We start from the raw sequence: 5054 nt of genomic DNA on the forward strand, positions 1-5054 counted from the left end.
CAGCCGCAAATACAAAATATCTCTGCGAGGCCCAAATGAATGAGAGAAGATCAAAATTCCACTCATATATTACATTTAATTATGAAAGTAATGATGAGCGCAGGCTACCAGACAAATAGGTTAAAATAATCTCCGATATCCTACGCACATTAAGGTGGAAAATATCACATTCAGGCTTAGCAGCAACGATTTTATTGAGAAGTCGGATAGTTCTTGGAATATGAGCCATTCGATTAAGAACTGTGCGAGCAGGAGGTACAACCATGACGATGTCTACCACGCTCATATAAATGTAATTATTGGAGATATAAAGTCCCAACTATTCCAGCAACGCCTGGCATGTGGTATTGTCACGTAGAAGCTGGAGAACAAAATGAATTAATGAGAAGTTTCTCCGAAGTTCAAGGGAATTATACCCAAGCATGCCCAAAAGGAAAGGAGTAAGTAGAGATATGGGTAATACGCATACTCCTTCCTATATAGGAAGCTTCTTCTCTATCATTAAAAAGTAATTTGGTTCATGCGGATTCCACGCAATCGCATTACACTCTCTACACAAATTAATGTTAAAATTTGTATCACTTACTTGTTTACTTAATTACTCTCAATTATGTATCTATAGGTACATAATCATGGAATGCATAATTTTTTATTATATGTACATATCAAAAAAAATGTTTCTAGACTATTTTAGAAGTCTTCAACACGCATTTGTGTAGTGTTTAACCAAGTGCTAGCCGTGGAAAATGATAAGATTGAAAAATCGTTTTACAATACATATGTTACTCTTGAATTGGAAAGGACATACATATGTAGTTCTACATGCGAACATATGTAATGCGCACTGAATATTATTGTAGCGACTAAGTTAAATACAAATTTAAAGCTAATTCCGTTTAGTATTATTAGAATATATTATAAATATTACCTTCTTGTAATTGTTGGGAATATTTGAGGGACTGTTTGTTGACTGGGTGGAGAAAGCACAGTTTTATAAGATTTCGATTGCTAAAATGTTAAAATAGAACATAATTGGATTTATTTTTTTTAAATATTATATTTATTATACGGTGTTTTGGCCTTCATACCTTTGATTATTCTTTAAATCGACGGTGACTTATAGTTGGTGAAACAGGTTAAGTTTGAAGATGCTGAATGGTTGTGAAAAGATTAATATTAAAATATATTTAATTTGGTTATGTGATGTAAGTAGCTTAATACAAAATAATTTTGACTATTTGTGATAAAAAAGTCTCTATGAATATTATTTAATCGCAATATATACTATGTAAGAGTATTTGTCTTACCTGCTTATAGTACATACGTATGTAGTGTTTATCTATGTTACTGAGCAAGGGCTGACGTAAGATAATTGCTAGAATAATATTATACAGCGATTAATCTCAAAAAGAATAAAACTACATTACTATTTAAAATTGCATATCAAAAAATATTTCGTTTACTTCGATTAAATATTTTCTTTAAGTAGGACTGATTGGGTTTTTTTTCACTTTTGAATTAATTGTAGTCAAAGTAACTATGAACTGATCTTTGAGTGAAGACATATTACAAAAATATTACAAAATTGATTAATTTTAAACAAACTGCAAGTGAATACTTTTTTATGCGTACATAAAATATCAAATATACAGTGACGGTTAATGAAAGTTGTCCATCCACATATGTATAATGGACAAAAGTAGGTATAATTTATCTTACTTTAAATTTTCTTGGAATGATTATTTTCTATGTGTAAAATACATTGACTACATCGAATAAATCAGAAATTTTGATTTTGGCTAAAGAAAAATTTGATTCTCGTTATATTGCAAGGAAAGTAGGATGCAGTAAAATAGCTTTGCTAAATTTGATCAAAATCTTCGGGTCAAATGATCTGGGAAAGTTCTTCATACCATGGGGTGGGTACACTGGCATTTATCGTTGGGGCCGAAAAATATAAAGAAATTCTTCGAAAATGTATTGCCAACAATTGATATTCTCTAATATATAATTTCGAAAGAGACTTTGTATGTAACTATTGTTGGTTCGTAGAAATACAAATAATATTCAAAAAAATTTAAATGAAATGAAACTATTCAAATAGATTTAATAATACGTTTACTATTAGATTGGCAATGTTTAAGCGGTTTGTATTACAAATACCGAACAAAAATACTAGTAGATTCTGAGCCGTTCTTCCATGATAAAAGTGTAGATGCTGTTTTTACTTTATATACATATGTACGTAGGGGGTCTACCCCACGGGATCGAATTAGAAATGCACGAAAAACCAAATATCGGAGGGCAAAGATCGAAAATCGAAAGATCTTAAGTCGAAAGATCAAAAAAAAGGGTGCATGGTAAACGGTACATATTTACGTACATCCTCACTTAATTTGCGCGAGCAGGATACAACAGGAACAAGAGGAAAATCCTGTTCTAAGTAGTTATCTATGGTAGTGATATAGGGTTTTTATACCTGTTTCTATTATATTTCTAAATAATTCTAGTTGGAAATCTTCAGCACTCAAAGAAAATACGTCAGCACTCAAAAGGTTAAAAGAGTATTTATGAATCACGTACCTTTAAATTATGTTTGTTACTATGTAGATAGATGTGGGCTGGTGCAGATTGATGTTGACAGTGATTCAGATGAAGTAACTGCAATTCAATATTGCAAATTCATTTACATTCGTTAGAATGAATTATGTTTAGTTGTTTAATGACTTTTTGGCATTTATTTATGCTCAATACAAAAGATTTTATATCGAATACATACCAAATACTGACAAGGGATGGTGAAGGTGTTGAAGACTGGTGATGAGAGTGATTTGTCTTGGATTGCTGAGGAAAAACGAAATTTTTGTGGTTAAACAGTTACTTACATATGTATAGGGATTGCAAAAATACCGTAATTTCCGATACCGATATTACCGAAGTAAAAATAACGATACCAGTATTACCGGTACTTTCGGTATTATTTTTTAATTCATCAATTTTTAATTAAAAAAAAATGCTTCCGATATCCAGAGCACTGCTTCCATGTTTCAAAATTGAAATACAGGATATTCGGGTACAAAATTGTAAAGTAGGTACGTCCCAGGTATAAAGGATTATAATGTTTCGTAGAAACTAGTGTTTTTATTGTGTGATTTTTATTTTTATTTTTTTTGTATTTCGACTTAAGCTTATCAGATACACAATCATCGCTCACTTGAGATGCAAACGAAGGGTCAACATCAGTCGGGGAATAAGTTGTTGATGAAAGACAAATTATATACTTTTTCCAAACACTAATTAGAAAATTAGGCTCTGTCGTGTCTATTATAAAACATTTACAGACACATTGAAAGGGGGTCGCGAAAATGTTGCCGAATATTGTATTTAACGATATGTATCGGAAAACAGTAAAAATTGAAACAATTTTTCAGACAAAGATATAATTGCGTATGACGTTTGTGTAGTATTTAGCCATGGAGATATCGTTTTTGACAATTAAAATGTATAAATTTGAAAAAAGTTTATAGTATCGGTATTTCTTTTTTTAATATCGGTATTACCTAAGGCTTATTTTCGATCAAATACCGATACTATCGGTTCCGGCACTTTCGGTATTACAATCCCTGCATATGATTACATTCTTTTGAGAAATAAATTAAATTAATTTAAATCGTCGACTCAAAATGTCAACATTTCGAACATCGACATTTTGGATTATGAAGTGTTCGATGAAAACACGTACCTTGTGGTCATACATATGTATGCAAATACATATAAAATCGTTTTTACAGAGTCATTTTACAAGGATTATTACAGAGTGTGATGCAAAAAACTGTGTTTTATTTATAGTTATAATATTTAAATTGAATGTTGGATGTTAAAATAATATTATTGAGGGTTTCGTATACCTTTGGGTTTTATTTTTCACCAGACGAAGGCTGCTGATGTAGCGTGAGACGAAAGAGACGGAGATGAAATTGAAATAGCTAAAATAATTCAAAATTATTCATTTTAATTTACATAGAGTGTCTTTCAATTAAATGATATATTACACTTTTGGATAAACCTACTTAAATAAAAATATTTAATACCGAGCAAGAAGATTTGAAGTTGTCATGTTCGGTATGACAGATATATGTATGTATAGGTGCAATGTAGCTGTTGATTGTAAATACAATAGCGATTATCTTTGGATATGAATTCAATTGAGTAAAATGAGAAAGCGTTATAATTTAGCTTTGTGTAATTGTTGTGAATAAGTAAGGGCTGTTAACTGGGTTAAGGGCTGGGCGTAGATAATGTGATGGTTTATAAGATTTCGATTGCTAAAATATTAAAGAACAATATTATTGTATTGTTATCATTTAAATATTATCAATTGCTATTTTGATGCACATATGTATATATAATATGTACATATGTACAGTGGCGGACTGGCCATACAAGCGAACATGCCCGATGGCATGTGGGCCCCACTATCTGTTAGAAAATATGGGCCCTCAGTAAAATTAAATAACTTTTTAACTATTTCACGTGTGTAAAAATTTATAGGATATTGCACTTTGGGACCTAAGGTTTGGGTATTTCAACAAAACAAATTTCTTACGATATACACAAACAACTAATACCTGCTTTAACAGCCCAAGGATCGGTTAACTTTTTTTATTAGGCTCGAAATGTAAGTTTCAAAATTTGCGTGGGCCCTTTTGCTGGGCCCATTTCTAACCTCAATATTATGTATATACCAATACCTATGTAACAACTACCTACTGAAATAAAAATGGGAGTAAACAAATTTCCGTGAATAATATAAACTGAATTGCTTAAAGCAATTTTGATAGGACGATTCATCATCAACCAGCGATTTAAATTTACTTCATACTTTCAAAATAACATTTGATTATACTTCGACGATATAGTAAGATTTAAATACACAATTTTAAACAGTTTCCGAATATAAAATCTATTCGTAATCTAGACACATCCATGTATATAGAAATATAGGATAGGGGCCCCCTCCCCAAAATCCCGATTTTCGATTAACATTAATTGAA

This window comes from Arctopsyche grandis, chromosome 6, assembly GCF_051622035.1.
Source record: "Arctopsyche grandis isolate Sample6627 chromosome 6, ASM5162203v2, whole genome shotgun sequence".
Taxonomy (NCBI): Eukaryota; Metazoa; Arthropoda; class Insecta; order Trichoptera; family Hydropsychidae; genus Arctopsyche; species Arctopsyche grandis.